The following is a 16,302-nucleotide window of genomic DNA, read 5'->3' as shown; positions in this document are numbered from 1 at the left end:
GCTTTTGGTTTCCTGCGCTCTTTGGATGCAGGTGTCGCACTCAGGCATGTTTCACTGAAGTACTGGTGAGCAATGTAGGTGGTGACAAGGGTGGTCTCTTAGTTGACACGGGTGTCGTTTCTGGTGCCACCTGGTGGTAAACGTTCACAGATGTTTCTCGTCGACTGACTGCTTTGCATCGTAGAGAGGCTGTGTCGTTTGAAATCCGCTGGTTTCGAGCTGGCATCAAACTTAGCATATTCTGATGTCCTCTGTCACTGCATGCTTGGCAGTGCGCCACTTCTGCGTTGGTAGTGGCTTTGGTACTCTGGTGTGTTCTGCACGGTGCATCTTGGGCATACATCAGCAATGACCCCCCTTTGTTCCTGGAAAGCTGGGAGCTGTGGCGGTGTTTGGTTATCAGGAACAAATGTGAGGATGTGTCATCTAGATGCGGCATGTGTGTGACATCACTGAGTTGTTTTCGGCTTAGTGCCTTAGTGTGGTCGGACAGTGCAAAGTGTCAGCATTGCTTGGGAGCAGTGGAGGCTGCTTTAGCAGAGCTATTTTGTAGGTGGAGCCAGTGTGCATGGGTGTGATGCAGGCGGCGTAGCAGCGTGAGGGGTTTGCTTGTGGCTTAGAAGCGATGCTTGGGTTGGGTGGGTGGGTTTTTTGTTGTTGAAAACCTTAGGCAGCCACAAAATCCCTCAGTTTTTTTTCTGGGCCTTTCACTGTTTTTCCACGAATAGCATGTAAATGTTCTTATTGTGATGGCACTGCTTGTCTGGAACAGTTGTTGATGCTCGTCTGTTTCAAACTGAGTGGTGTTGTTTGAAACTGAGCTTAGCCTACTTTGAGTCTATGCAGGTTAGTAATTTTCAGAGGGAGTTCTTGCGACTTGCTGTGACACAAGGGTTGATCCGATTGCCGTCACTCGTGCTGTGATGTCAGGTGGCCCGGCTTAAGGTGTTGCAGTGGGACAGGCTTGTCGTTTTCCACTAGGTACCTGCTCTGGGCGTGTCTTGCCTCGCTCTTGGGTCTATGAGCACATGGGTTTGTGTGCGTGGGATCCTTGGTCTGCAGGCATTGACAGTTATAAACATCACACAGTGGTGGCAGGTCTCTGTGATTCCCTTTGTCTTCTGGTGTGCTTGGCACATCGCTGGATGGCTTGTGCAGCGCAGCTGTTGTCATATCTGGGTGCTGGGCTCTGCTGAGAGCCTTGTACATGACATTAGTTCTGCATCATCGTCATATGTGGAGAGCAGCTTGGCACCATTTCTGAGTGGCCATTTTCCTTTAGGCTCTTCATGACGGAATTGTTTAAAGTCTTTGAAATACCTGAATGGTATGTACACTGCAAAAGATTACTTTTCAGAAAGGGGGTGTGGCTTCTAGAGTGGGCACTGCTTCACGTATTCCATTGAATGTGTGTGCAGCATTAGGGTTTTAGCCACACTGTGTTTTGAGCCGAACAGTGACCCCTTTTGGTGAATGCAGGTAGTTCGTTCGCCAGAGTGTAAACATCTGGGAGTAATCTTATCTAGCAAGGCTTTCTCGCAGTTGAGGGAGTATCGTAGGGCTGTGAGAAACAGGAAGTAGCAGGTTTTGCATTGTCTATTCCAGGTTAAGTTCAGAGCACAGGTGTCCTCAGTGTTGGCCTGCACTGATCTCAGATCACTCCCACACAGTGATGTCGCTGCGTGTTCAGCTCCCATACACCACTGTATGTTTGTTCACCTTGGTCAGTCAGACGTCCCCCCTTGGCATGGGGCAGCTGGACAATCACTTTGCTAATCTTTATTGCCTTCTGGTGCTTGGCTGTTTTCCGGCGGTCTGTAGAGTCCGCTGAATCGAGCAATCGCTGTACGGAAGAAGGCTGTAGCATTTGGGTGGTGACTCACAGTGTGATGTGGATATCTGAGGGGAAAGATTTTCTGGCGTTGATGCCATCTTCCCTTGGTGCCTGTCGCGTTGTCTCACGTAGGCTCAGATGCTGGTCGTAGCAGTCGCGTTCTTAGCTGCTGTATTCAGTTTTGACAGTTTTGACTGCTGGTACAAATGGCTGGGGTCCTGTTAGCTGGAGGTGGAGCTAAGCAGATCTGTCTCGTGGTCACACTGGGCAAATGTTCTTGCTTAAAAGTCAATGTTTTGCAGACAGGCGTGTGTTGTAGCCTACTGCAGTGTTCAGGAAGACAGCGTTTTGTGGTGACAGCTGTCAGATTCCCGGCCAGCTTGCTGGCGTGTGAGGTGTGAACGGTGGGCTGTTAGGCCCGGGAGAGATTTTGTGTTGAGCTCTCCTGTTTGTTCATATTGTTATCTGCAAGAATTTGAGTTCTTTAAGGTGTGCTGGGTTCATTGTAAAGAGAGCTTCCGCTGTTTAGGAGTGTTCTCCTGTACTGCTCTCTGCGCTCAGTCTGTGGGGGTGTTGCAGGCGTGTCTTGAAGCTTTTCTCCTCTCTCCTCGTGTAGGTCCTTGTCCTCTTCATCCGCTATCTCTGAACATCCAGATGGTCTAGGCGGTTCTGCGCGCTGTCCTGGTTCCGTCGTGGGTGAAGCTTTCTCCGCTGCGGCTTTAGTCAGACGATCTTGTTGAGGGCGTGGTCACTGATGGTCCGGGCTGTAGATGAGTCGATTGGTACTCTGCAGCCGTAGCTCTTGACTGGATCGTGATCCATTCGCCTGTGTGCGTGGTCGTCCGGCTGTTCTCCGCTCAGGGGCTGTAGTCACTAGACCCAGGGCAGGATGGCATCTTTGCCTTGTCTGGACTGGATGGCGAGACTGGATGGTGACATGTTGACACAAATAGAGAGGGAGAGACAAAGCACAACGAGCCAATGCAAGTCCGTACAGAACTAATGAGCTAAAATGTTGCTATGTGTTGCGCACTTAACTGATGTCATCAGATGGTGACGCAAACTAAACGCTTATTAGCCTAGCTGTAAAGAAGGGGTCAGATAGTTTGTGTGGGTAAACACAGGAACCTATGAGTAAACTTAATGATGAGCGATTAACTTTAGAGCTATTCAGTTCATCGGTGTAGTTACCAAAAGATTTCACTGATGTTCAGACAGGTTCAGTCTCTAATAGGGAGAAAAATAAGAACAAAATCCATCAGAAAGAGAGGTATAAAGGGTTAAAGCAAAAGAGAGAAAGTGAGCTGACTGCCAGCCCTGAGGTCAGTGACGGGGCCCACCGTGTGGGGGCGCTATGGAGTCGTCACACCTGGGAAATGGCAGAGCTGAGAGAGCAAAAGAGAGAAAGGCCCCCCTGGGATGGGCCGAATTACCCGGGGTAGAGAGAGTGCAACTTGATCGATTTGGTCAAAGTTTAAATTTAAATCAAGACTGTTTAATCAAAAATTTAAAATGAGCAAATACAATTATAATTGCTAAAGGGAGAGTTGAATCTAAGGCGGTGAAATAATTAAAATTAAATCACACACACAAAAAAAAAACATACATTATGTTAATTATCATTATGGTTTAAATAACAATAATTAATAATGTAACATCAAAAGGAAAAGAGAAGGGAGAGACTGACTGGGACTATCTATAAGCGTTGTTGCTCAAAGGAAAAAAATAAAATAAAATAAAATAAAATAAAAAAAAAAAATAATATGAAATCAGGCATAGGTATTGGAAGAGGTTTTAGACAGACTTCTATCTTTTAATAGAAGGAAATACCTTTTATGCGGGATTTCAGATTCCACCTTGTGTGGATTTGAACGCGCATCTAAGCGCAGTTACCATGGCGATGCGTTATCGCGGGTGTATATTTCTTGTGTCCGTTTTACTGAACACAGGTACATGTTTTGCAAACTTTAACTTAATAGGATGCTTACACTATTAAAAGGTTGCTTAGTTACGATGCGTGCACCTTGATCTTGAGTCAGCCTGCTGACACAAGACTTGTGTGTGCTTTGCACAAAACGAATAAATAACACTCGATCAAGATTTGTACAGTAATAACGCGAAGTTGTTTACTATATTAAATCTATTCGACGAGCAAACGGGGTCAACCTAATCAGTTAGCTAAACTGAGGTTTTAACCCAAAGGAGCAAGATAGCTGATTAGCATTGGAGTGCACATCAATGGCTAACCTATCTACACTCAAAATATAAAGATATGGCCATTGTAAGGTGAAAGAGGAACATCGCTCAATCAGCTTCTTCACGCAAAAATAGAGGTTTTCTTCGCTCAATTTAGGGTGGCTTTAGGACGCTCTATAAAAGATTTCTTCGTTTTATAGGGTCAATATATAAACTGCAGTTAAGTTACATCTTCAACAGCGGTTTAGTCTCTCTGTGCGAGAGGCTCAAACATCTGTGAAGGTGTTAAAGGTGGGCTTGGCCACACCGTTCTAACACACACACACACAAACAAAAGAGACGCGAGTCGCGAGCCGAGTTTGAATACACAAGCATGCAGACACACAAATTATTCCTGAGCTGCTCACATCACATAGTTTAAAACTTCCCCGCATTCTCCACCAATTAATGTAGAGAATTTTGGTTAGCTCAAAGAATTTAAGATGATCAATATATGTGTGTATATGCATGAGACTGTTCCTCTCATCGCATATACACTGCAAACTCCACCAGGTCTTATAACCAATGAATAGGATGAAATGAGTTATTTAAAACATACATTTCAGTCAGGGAAAAGTAGTTTAACTCACAGGAAATCGTGTATAATAATCGTCATTAAATATACGCAATTTCCAGTTTCTGATCAGTAACAGTAATAATGATATCGACTGGTTTCTTTGCCCAGTGATATCCATTACTCTGACGTTGGCCCGTCGTCACGGCAACGCACTTCTACTAACCAGAACGGAGTTAAAACAATTGAACAGAATAGGGCTTAAGGTAGCAATATGAGATCGAAACAGTTTAAGTGACTTTGTAATGTAAGCATTCAGCACAGAGAATCATTATATGTGAATATATGGTTGTTTATTAAACTATTCTACTTACAAACGATCGCACATAGACAAACGTACATAAAACACAAATAGACAGAGAACGCGCGAGAGAGAGAGAGTAAGAGAGAGAGAGAGAGAGAGAGAGAGAGAGAGAGAGAGAGTAAGAGAGAGAGAGAGACAGAAAGTGAGTTTGCAAAGGGACAGGAATGAAACGGTTCTGAACATCCTGAAATCGTTTCTTTTATAAAACGCCTTAAACGCAGCTATCTACGTTTGTAGAAAGGACGGATACTTGCAAGCTTGTTGTTGTTGTGCATTGTTCCGTTTGTGTTCAGTTCAGAAAGTCCTTTCCAGTATTGCAGGCCTCATCATCTTCTCCGCTAGGTGAGACCCCCCCCCCCCCCCATGGATCTGGGGGGGAGGTGCGGGTGACGTGTCTTTGTGTCCCGAAGGCAAGCGCGAGCGAGAGAGAGATGAGGGGAGGTTTATAAACCTGTAGGTCGTTCACGCCCACAGTTGGACCTTGTCCAATCCGGTTGATCTGAGTTTTGGAGGGAAGATTGAAAGTCTTTGTCTCTCACAATGGGGTTTCGCATGTGGAAGCTGATTGGTTGTTTGGCCACAAAACTTTCAAAAGTTCAATAATACATATAAAGCAAGGAGTTATTAAGATGCCACAAACATTAACATTTAGGGAATAATAAATGCTGCTCATAGACACCAAACATGATCTATGAATCTTCTCGGTTGACTGAGTGATTCTAAACGTGAGTCTTAGCATGCACAATGATTCACCTATTGCGGATTAATGTTTGAGGCCGACATACATAACAGAAACAACGATATAAGAAAAGGTAACACATTAATATGTGTACATTTCTATATAACTGTATGTGGGACTGTATGTCTGAATAAGGAAAGTGTATCTGCATTTCTGTAAGAGTCTTATCTTGATGGTGGGGGGATGAGTTGGATAGTGAACAAAGGTCTGGCTCATAGCACATAGGTGTTAATCATGGGGGAGAAGTCATTTAAGGAATATAACTAGTTATTTCATGTCTGATTGCCCTCCAGGCACTACACTGGCTTTTAGAAAGACGTGTTTTACCGCTCTATTTATTACAATCATTTAAATGTATTATAGAGTTTTAAGTGTTTTACATGTTTTTTAGGCCATTTTATTACTCTTAACATTTTAAGTGAGTGTGTGTCTTTAAAAATGGATGGTTGGCCTGCCATGTGACTAGACACATGACAGGAAGCAGGAAGTACAACTGTATAAGAGAGCAGCATGACAAACAAAGGACAGTCACCAAACTGTTGGATTGAGGAGTTGCTAATTTTAGAGCTCACCTTTCCATTCACCACCTGCAAACTTTGGATTACACTTTCTGTGGATTGTATATACACCGGTGGACACTCACATTGGACTTATCAACACACTGGGATTCTTGGACTGTTTTTAGGGTATGGACAAATGAACTGTATTCTTTTAACAGCGTTTACCTCGTTTTATCGTGTTGTTTTAAAGTCTTTTATGTGAACCTTGTAAATAAACCAAATCTATTTAAACCAATCTTCTTTTATGTCTCATTCTTTTAACCACTAGTCATCTCTCACAGTTAAATCTGATCCCATTTTAGTCTTGTAACTCGGCTGATAAGGCCGATTGTTACACTTGGATGGGAGACCGCCTGGGAATACCAGGTGCTGTAAGCTTTTGCCTTTTCTTCACTATTTATATAATATGCTGGCTTTTACGGAGGCTGATCTTTAAATAGCCCACTTTTTGGAGCAGCTCTCGCTTACGGCCATACCGCGCTGAGAGCGCCCGATCTCGTCTGATCTCGGAAGCTAAGCAGCGTCGGGCCTGCTTAGTACTTGGATGGGAGACCGCCTGGGAATACCAGGTGCTGTAAGCTTTTGCCTTTTCTTCAGTATTTATATAATATGCTGGCTTTTAGAAAGACGTGTTTTACCGCTCTATTTATTACAATCATTTAAATGTATTATAGAGTTTTAAGTGTTTTACATGTTTTTTAGGCCATTTTATTACTCTTAACATTTTAAGTGAGTGTGTGTCTTTAAAAATGGATGGTTGGCCTGCCATGTGACTAGACACATGACAGGAAGCAGGAAGTACAACTGTATAAGAGAGCAGCATGACAAACAAAGGACAGTCACCAAACTGTTGGATTGAGGAGTTGCTAATTTTAGAGCTCACCTTTCCATTCACCACCTGCAAACTTTGGATTACACTTTCTGTGGATTGTATATACACCGGTGGACACTCACATTGGACTTATCAACACACTGGGATTCTTGGACTGTTTTTAGGGTATGGACAAATGAACTGTATTCTTTTAACAGCGTTTACCTCGTTTTATCGTGTTGTTTTAAAGTCTTTTATGTGAACCTTGTAAATAAACCAAATCTATTTAAACCAATCTTCTTTTATGTCTCATTCTTTTAACCACTAGTCATCTCTCACAGTTAAATCTGACCCCATTTTAGTCTTGTAACTCGGCTGATAAGGCCGATTGTTACACTTGGATGGGAGACCGCCTGGGAATACCAGGTGCTGTAAGCTTTTGCCTTTTCTTCACTATTTATATAATATGCTGGCTTTTACGGAGGCTGATCTTTAAATAGCCCACTTTTTGGAGCAGCCCTCGCTTACGGCCATACCGCGCTGAGAGCGCCCGATCTCGTCTGATCTCGGAAGCTAAGCAGCGTCGGGCCTGCTTAGTACTTGGATGGGAGACCGCCTGGGAATACCAGGTGCTGTAAGCATTTGCCTTTTCTTCACTATTTATATAATATGCTGGCTTTTAGAAAGACGTGTTTTACCGCTCTATTTATTACAATCATTTAAATGTATTATAGAGTTTTAAGTGTTTTACATGTTTTTTAGGCCATTTTATTACTCTTAACATTTTAAGTGAGTGTGTGTCTTTAAAAATGGATGGTTGGCCTGCCATGTGACTAGACACATGACAGGAAGCAGGAAGTACAACTGTATAAGAGAGCAGCATGACAAACAAAGGACAGTCACCAAACTGTTGGATTGAGGAGTTGCTAATTTTAGAGCTCACCTTTCCATTCACCACCTGCAAACTTTGGATTACACTTTCTGTGGATTGTATATACACCGGTGGACACTCACATTGGACTTATCAACACACTGGGATTCTTGGACTGTTTTTAGGGTATGGACAAATGAACTGTATTCTTTTAACAGCGTTTACCTCGTTTTATCGTGTTGTTTTAAAGTCTTTTATGTGAACCTTGTAAATAAACCAAATCTATTTAAACCAATCTTCTTTTATGTCTCATTCTTTTAACCACTAGTCATCTCTCACAGTTAAATCTGATCCCATTTTAGTCTTGTAACTCGGCTGATAAGGCCGATTGTTACACTTGGATGGGAGACCGCCTGGGAATACCAGGTGCTGTAAGCTTTTGCCTTTTCTTCACTATTTATATAATATGCTGGCTTTTACGGAGGCTGATCTTTAAATAGCCCACTTTTTGGAGCAGCCCTCGCTTACGGCCATACCGCGCTGAGAGCGCCCGATCTCGTCTGATCTCGGAAGCTAAGCAGCGTCGGGCCTGCTTAGTACTTGGATGGGAGACCGCCAGGGAATACCAGGTGCTGTAAGCATTTGCCTTTTCTTCACTATTTATATAATATGCTGGCTTTTAGAAAGACGTGTTTTACCGCTCTATTTATTACAATCATTTAAATGTATTATAGAGTTTTAAGTGTTTTACATGTTTTTTAGGCCATTTTATTACTCTTAACATTTTAAGTGAGTGTGTGTCTTTAAAAATGGATGGTTGGCCTGCCATGTGACTAGACACATGACAGGAAGCAGGAAGTACAACTGTATAAGAGAGCAGCATGACAAACAAAGGACAGTCACCAAACTGTTGGATTGAGGAGTTGCTAATTTTAGAGCTCACCTTTCCATTCACCACCTGCAAACTTTGGATTACACTTTCTGTGGATTGTATATACACCGGTGGACACTCACATTGGACTTATCAACACACTGGGATTCTTGGACTGTTTTTAGGGTATGGACAAATGAACTGTATTCTTTTAACAGCGTTTACCTCGTTTTATCGTGTTGTTTTAAAGTCTTTTATGTGAACCTTGTAAATAAACCAAATCTATTTAAACCAATCTTCTTTTATGTCTCATTCTTTTAACCACTAGTCATCTCTCACAGTTAAATCTGACCCCATTTTAGTCTTGTAACTCGGCTGATAAGGCCGATTGTTACACTTGGATGGGAGACCGCCTGGGAATACCAGGTGCTGTAAGCTTTTGCCTTTTCTTCACTATTTATATAATATGCTGGCTTTTACGGAGGCTGATCTTTAAATAGCCCACTTTTTGGAGCAGCCCTCGCTTACGGCCATACCGCGCTGAGAGCGCCCGATCTCGTCTGATCTCGGAAGCTAAGCAGCGTCGGGCCTGCTTAGTACTTGGATGGGAGACCGCCTGGGAATACCAGGTGCTGTAAGCTTTTGCCTTTTCTTCAGTATTTATATAATATGCTGGCTTTTAGAAAGACGTGTTTTACCGCTCTATTTATTACAATCATTTAAATGTATTATAGAGTTTTAAGTGTTTTACATGTTTTTTAGGCCATTTTATTACTCTTAACATTTTAAGTGAGTGTGTGTCTTTAAAAAATGGATGGTTGGCCTGCCATGTGACTAGACACATGACAGGAAGCAGGAAGTACAACTGTATAAGAGAGCAGCATGACAAACAAAGGACAGTCACCAAACTGTTGGATTGAGGAGTTGCTAATTTTAGAGCTCACCTTTCCATTCACCACCTGCAAACTTTGGATTACACTTTCTGTGGATTGTATATACACCGGTGGACACTAACATTGGACTTATCAACACACTGGGATTCTTGGACTGTTTTTAGGGTATGGACAAATGAACTGTATTCTTTTAACAGCGTTTACCTCGTTTTATCGTGTTGTTTTAAAGTCTTTTATGTGAACCTTGTAAATAAACCAAATCTATTTAAACCAATCTTCTTTTATGTCTCATTCTTTTAACCACTAGTCATCTCTCACAGTTAAATCTGATCCCATTTTAGTCTTGTAACTCGGCTGATAAGGCCGATTGTTACACTTGGATGGGAGACCGCCTGGGAATACCAGGTGCTGTAAGCTTTTGCCTTTTCTTCACTATTTATATAATATGCTGGCTTTTACGGAGGCTGATCTTTAAATAGCCCACTTTTTGGAGCAGCCCTCGCTTACGGCCATACCGCGCTGAGAGCGCCCGATCTCGTCTGATCTCGGAAGCTAAGCAGCGTCGGGCCTGCTTAGTACTTGGATGGGAGACCGCTTGGGAATACCAGGTGCTGTAAGCTTTTGCCTTTTCTTCACTATTTATATAATATGCTGGCTTTTACGGAGGCTGATCTTTAAATAGCCCACTTTTTGGAGCAGCCCTCGCTTACGGCCATACCGCGCTGAGAGCGCCCGATCTCGTCTGATCTCGGAAGCTAAGCAGCGTCGGGCCTGCTTAGTACTTGGATGGGAGACCGCCTGGGAATACCAGGTGCTGTAAGCTTTTGCCTTTTCTTCACTATTTATATAATATGCTGGCTTTTAGAAAGACGTGTTTTACCGCTCTATTTATTACAATCATTTAAATGTATTATAGAGTTTTAAGTGTTTTACATGTTTTTTAGGCCATTTTATTACTCTTAACATTTTAAGTGAGTGTGTGTCTTTAAAAATGGATGGTTGGCCTGCCATGTGACTAGACACATGACAGGAAGCAGGAAGTACAACTGTATAAGAGAGCAGCATGACAAACAAAGGACAGTCACCAAACTGTTGGATTGAGGAGTTGCTAATTTTAGAGCTCACCTTTCCATTCACCACCTGCAAACTTTGGATTACACTTTCTGTGGATTGTATATACACCGGTGGACACTCACATTGGACTTATCAACACACTGGGATTCTTGGACTGTTTTTAGGGTATGGACAAATGAACTGTATTCTTTTAACAGCATTTACCTCGTTTTATCGTGTTGTTTTAAAGTCTTTTATGTGAACCTTGTAAATAAACCAAATCTATTTAAACCAATCTTCTTTTATGTCTCATTCTTTTAACCACTAGTCATCTCTCACAGTTAAATCTGACCCCATTTTAACCTTGTAACTCGGCTGATAAGGCCGATTGTTACACTTGGATGGGAGACCGCCTGGGAATACCAGGTGCTGTAAGCTTTTGCCTTTTCTTCACTATTTATATAATATGCTGGCTTTTACGGAGGCTGATCTTTAAATAGCCCACTTTTTGGAGCAGCCCTCGCTTACGGCCATACCGCCACCTGAGAGCGCTAGAGAGCAACAGGAAGTGGTTGGCAGCAGTTGGGAGAGGAAGGCTCTCCTCCATTTTGTGTTTGATTTTTTTTGTTTGTTTTGTGAGTGGTTTTACTTTAAGTTAGTTTTTTTGTGTTTTTTTCAGTTATAAAACCACCTAACAGCAGCATTTTTGCTGGCTGGAGGGTGGTTAAACCTTTTTTTTCTTAACTTATTTTTCTTTAAAAAAAACGGACGGATTAATGGATTACGAAACAGAACTGGCTGGAGAGAGACGGATGGCAAACGACACTGGACTGGCAGGAGGAACACGCACGGCAATGGACACTGGACTGGCTGGAGGAACATGCACGGCAAACGAGACTGGACTGGCAGGAGGAACACGCACGGCAAACGACATTGGACTGGATAAACGACCACGAGCTACAAATGGAAAAAAACAGGAAGTAAGAGAAAAGTTTGTTGAGCGACAATATTTAAAGGAAGCTACAGTGATTGTGAATGTGGAGAATGTGATTGGGGTGAGAGCGGAGGACATTATTAAAGCTGTAACGGAACAATGTGGACATGGCAAAATTTTAGCACTAAGACCAAGACAAGGGAAAGAATACGAACTGACAATGGAAAAAGAAGAAACGTGTGAAAAACTAATTGATGGACTAAGAATAAAAGGAGTGGACTGTGAAGTAAAAAATCTACAAAACAGGGATTATGTTGTTTCCTTCATGCACCTGCCTGTCTACCTGGATGACAAAGAAATTTTTAGGAAAATTGGAGGGATGGGGAGTTGATCCCATTACCAAAATTAAAAGAAGACGCTACCCGGGCACCGACATTGAAGATGGAACAAGGTTCCTTAAGGTGAGGTTCCCCAAGCAAGTGGCATCGTTGCCATATAGCACACGGCTAGAAACAGCCGAAGGGCCGCAGTACTTCCGGGTGATGCACAGCCATCAGGTGAAGACCTGTAGGCTGTGCATGAGCCCGGATCACCTGCTAATAGAATGCCCAAATTTTGTGTGCTACAAATGTGAGGAGAGGGGACATTTTGCACGAGATTGCAATGCTGTCAGGTGCCCGGGGTGTCAGGAAGTTTTAAATAAATGTGAATGTTGGATGGAGGGAGAGGAAGGAGGAAGGGAAGAACAGGTGGGCAGACAGGTGCATGAAGGAAACAACGAGGAGGAAGGACTACAACAAAAAGAAACGGAAGGAGGACCGAGCTGCAGAGAGGAAGGAGAAAGAAGAGAAGACAACATTAATAATAACGAACAAACAGTGGAGCAGGACACTCAATGGACAGAGATGGAGATGTCGGACAGTTTTAATACTTTTCTGGGTGATGTGGAGAGAGATGGACAAGGAAGGTTGGATCAAGTTAAAGAAACGGACAATGAAGAGGGAATAAAGATGGACAAAATGGACAAAGACAGAGGAGGGAAAGGACAAATAAGAAGGAGAGCACTGAAGGTAAAACCAAATTTGGAAAGTGCAAGAAAAAAGATTATGACAGAGACTAACAGATTTGATGTGCTAAGGGTCCTGGAGGGAGAAAATGATGAATAATGATTTTTATGTATTTTTTTTATTTACTTTTAATGGTTTTAAGTTGTGTTGCTTTTAATGCAAGGGGTCTGATGGACATGAGGAAGTTTGAAAAAGTAAAAGAAAAATGTAAAAGGGAAGACATTGTTGCATTACAAGAAACAAACTGGAGAGAAAATGTGATGAATGATTATAAAAAGAGATGGGATGGAGGTATTTTATATAATAATGGAGATGGGCGGGCTGGGAGAGGTGTGGCTTTTTTAATGAAGGACGATGTTTTTAAAGTGAGTAAAAGTGTGTATAAGGACAAGATGGGGAAATGTTTGGTAGTTGAGACAAAATATGAAGGAAGAGATTTGATTTTAGTAAATGTACATGCACCAGTGGAAGATAAGGAAAAGAAAGAGTTTTTTAATGTTTTAAGAAACATTGTAAAGAAGTATAAAGAAATAATTATGATGGGGGATTTTAACACAGTTTTTAGTAAACAGGATATGGCTGAAGGAATGGTTTTTAAAACAGATACAGGAAGAAAAGAATTAAAAGCATTAATGGATGAAAATAATATGATAGATGTGTGGAGAGAAAGAAATGAAAAGAAAAAAGAATTTTCGAGAAGACAAATAGTAGGGCAGTTTGTATGCCAAACTAGAATTGACTATGTTTTATGTACAAGAAATGTGGAGAATTTTATAGAAAATATTAAGTACAAAGAAACAAGTTTTAGCGATCATAAGATCTTATCTTTTAAGTTGGACTGGAGTCAAATGCAAAGAGGTCCGGGAGTATGGATTTTAAATACACAGATTTTAAAGAATGAAGATTATGTTTTAAAAGTGAAAGAAATTATAGAAAAAGAAAAGGAAAATGGAATGTATGAAGAGGATAAGAGAATATGGTGGGAGAGTGTAAAGTTTTTAATCAAAAAATTCTCAATCAGGTATTGTAGTGTTATTCAGAAATGCAAAAGATCCAAAGAAAGAGGAATAAAGGAAAGTTTGGAAATGGAACTGAATAAAGAATTTCAAGACATACAAAAGATAAAGGAAATGGAGGGGAAACTGAAAGAAATAGAAGAAAAGGAATATGAGGGGGCGAGGTTAAGAAGCAAAGCAAAATATGTGGTGGAGGGAGAAAAATGTACAAAGTTCTTTTTTGATCTGGAAAAAAAGAGAGGGAAAGCTGAAACGATAAAAGAAATAAGAGGGGAAAATGGGGAAATTGTAGAAGGGAATGAAAAGATTTTAAAAGAAATAAAGAATTTTTATGAGGATCTGTTTAGTGCAAGGGGGGTGGAAGAGGAGGAAAAAAAGGAACTGTTGAATCAGATAAAAGCAAAAGTAAGTGAGGAACATAAAAAAGAATGTGACCAAGAAATCAGGGAAGACGAGATTGAAAGAGCAATAAATCAACTGAATAAAAAGAAAAGTCCAGGAATAGATGGTTTGGGAACTGAATTTTATGTTTGTTTTAAAGAAGTTTTAACAAAGATTTTAAATGAGGTTTTTAAAGAAATTTTTGAAAAGGAAGAGATTAATGAAAGAACAAGGATGGGGTTAATGAAATTGATATATAAAAGGAAAGGAGAAAAAGTAGATCTAAAAAACTACAGACCAATCACGATGTTGAATACAGATCTTAAGATTTTAGCGAAGGTTTTAGCAAACAGATTAAAGGAAGTAATGCCAAGTATAATTAAAACAAACCAAGCATATGGAGTCAAAGGAAGAGATATAGCCGACATAACAATGAGTATAAGGGACACGATATGGTACATGAAAGAAAAAAATGAAGAAGGATATATAATTAGTTTGGATTTTGAAAAAGCTTTTGATAGGGTTGAGCACGGGTATTTATTTGAGGTTTTAAGGAGTTTTGGGTTCGGGGAAAATTTTATTAAATGGATTGAGATTTTATATAAGGGTGCACTAACAAAGATAAAATGTAATGGGTTTTTAACAGAGTGTTTTAAAATAACAAGGTCAATAAGACAGGGTTGTCCACTCTCAGCATTATTGTACTCACTTGTTTCTGAACCCTTGGGACTGGCTATAAAACAGAATGAAAGATTAATAGGGATAGAAATTGAGGGAAATAAGGCTGAGGGGAAAGTTTTTCAATATGCTGATGACACAACAATAATTGTAAAGGGAAAAGAGAGTGTTAAAGAAGTTATGAAGTTGGTAAAAGAATATTGTAGTGGGTCTGGAAGTAAAGTAAATGAGGAGAAAACGGTATATATGAGATTTGGTAAAGCTATGGTTTTAATGGATTGTTTTAATTTTAAGGAAGTGGAAGAAATGAGGATTTTAGGAGTTGTAATGGGAAAGAATGAGAGGAAAGTAAGAGATGAAATGTGGGAGCAACTAGTAACAGATATAGAGAGAAGATTAAATTTTTGGAAATTGAGAACTTTAAACTTGAAGGGGAAGGTTTTAATATTGAATGTTTTAATGGTTTCTAAACTTTGGTATGTTTTATATGTTTCTGAAATACCTTTATGGACAGAACGGAGGTTGAAGAAATGTTTTCTTGACTTTTTATGGGAGGGGAAACCAGCAAGGATTGCACATAATACGATTTTAGGGGCGATAGAGAAGGGGGGCTTAGGTTTAATGGATGTGGAACAGCGAAAAAATGCGTTGAGAGTAAAAATTGTTAAGAAATACCTGCAACAAGATAACAAAACTGAGTGGAAAAAAACAATGAAATACTTTTTAAACAAATGTGGGGATTTTAACATGGGGGACGGAATATTATGGATGAAAACAAAAATTTGGATGACGGAAGGATTACCCGAATTTTATAGAGAAATTTTTAGTGCCTGGGGGAATTTTTTAACGAAAATCGAGTACAATCCGCATGGAAGAGAAAACATTTTAAATCAACCTCTGTTCTTAAATAACAACATTTTAAAACAAGAGAAAGCAATATTTTTTAAAAAATGGATGGATGTGGGGATAACAAGAGTGAGAGATGTTTTGTATGAATTTAAAGAGGGTTTTTTACCGATACAATATATTGTGGATGCGATGGAGGAAGCAAAAGAAGAATACAGTAAACAAGAAATAACAAATAAATATGAAATTATTAAAAATGCAATACCCAAAGAGTGGATTAAAAGAATAGAGAGTATGGAAGGAGAGCAAACAGAGGGAAATATTTTTGTGAAACTGGGGGGAAAAATGTATGATTTTAAAGAATGTACTGTAAAAATGTTTTATTGTGTTTTTAGAGATGGTGTTTTTAAAGAGCCGATTGTAAATAAGTACTGGGTGGAAAAATTCAAGGATCTAAAAGAAGAATGTATATGGAGAAACATGAGGGGGAGGTGTGTTGAAACAAAGTTAGGATGTTTGGAATATTTTATAAGGCATAAAGCGGTTTTTACTGAGTCTGTTTTAAACAAGGTGGGAATGGAACAAAATCCAATGTGTAAAGTGTGTCATGAAAAAGAAGAGGGGATTTTACATTT

The 16,302-nt window shown here is 40.4% G+C and overlaps 6 non-coding genes across 6 annotated transcripts; all 6 read left to right on the top strand.

Annotated features, from left to right (window-relative positions):
• The first annotated feature begins 6,708 nt into the window (after positions 1-6,708).
• LOC141299291 (5S ribosomal RNA) lies at positions 6,709-6,827 on the top strand. Its single transcript, XR_012341750.1, has one exon. It is a non-coding gene; the product is annotated as a 5S ribosomal RNA (ribosomal RNA).
• A 752-nt stretch (positions 6,828-7,579) lies between these two features.
• Positions 7,580-7,698, top strand: LOC141312450 (5S ribosomal RNA). The gene has a single exon (XR_012349232.1). It is a non-coding gene; the product is annotated as a 5S ribosomal RNA (ribosomal RNA).
• A 752-nt stretch (positions 7,699-8,450) lies between these two features.
• LOC141317839 (5S ribosomal RNA) lies at positions 8,451-8,569 on the top strand. Its single transcript, XR_012352193.1, has one exon. It is a non-coding gene; the product is annotated as a 5S ribosomal RNA (ribosomal RNA).
• Positions 8,570-9,321: 752 nt separating this feature from the next.
• LOC141299283 (5S ribosomal RNA) lies at positions 9,322-9,440 on the top strand. Its single transcript, XR_012341747.1, has one exon. It is a non-coding gene; the product is annotated as a 5S ribosomal RNA (ribosomal RNA).
• Positions 9,441-10,193: 753 nt separating this feature from the next.
• Positions 10,194-10,312, top strand: LOC141313754 (5S ribosomal RNA). Its single transcript, XR_012349831.1, has one exon. It is a non-coding gene; the product is annotated as a 5S ribosomal RNA (ribosomal RNA).
• Positions 10,313-10,396: 84 nt separating this feature from the next.
• LOC141299270 (5S ribosomal RNA) lies at positions 10,397-10,515 on the top strand. Its single transcript, XR_012341743.1, has one exon. It is a non-coding gene; the product is annotated as a 5S ribosomal RNA (ribosomal RNA).
• Positions 10,516-16,302: the final 5,787 nt, after the last annotated feature.

This window comes from Garra rufa, chromosome 1 (assembly GCF_049309525.1).
Source record: "Garra rufa chromosome 1, GarRuf1.0, whole genome shotgun sequence".
Lineage (NCBI taxonomy): Eukaryota > Metazoa > Chordata > Actinopteri > Cypriniformes > Cyprinidae > Garra > Garra rufa.
This window is presented reverse-complemented; position numbering and strand designations above follow the sequence as displayed.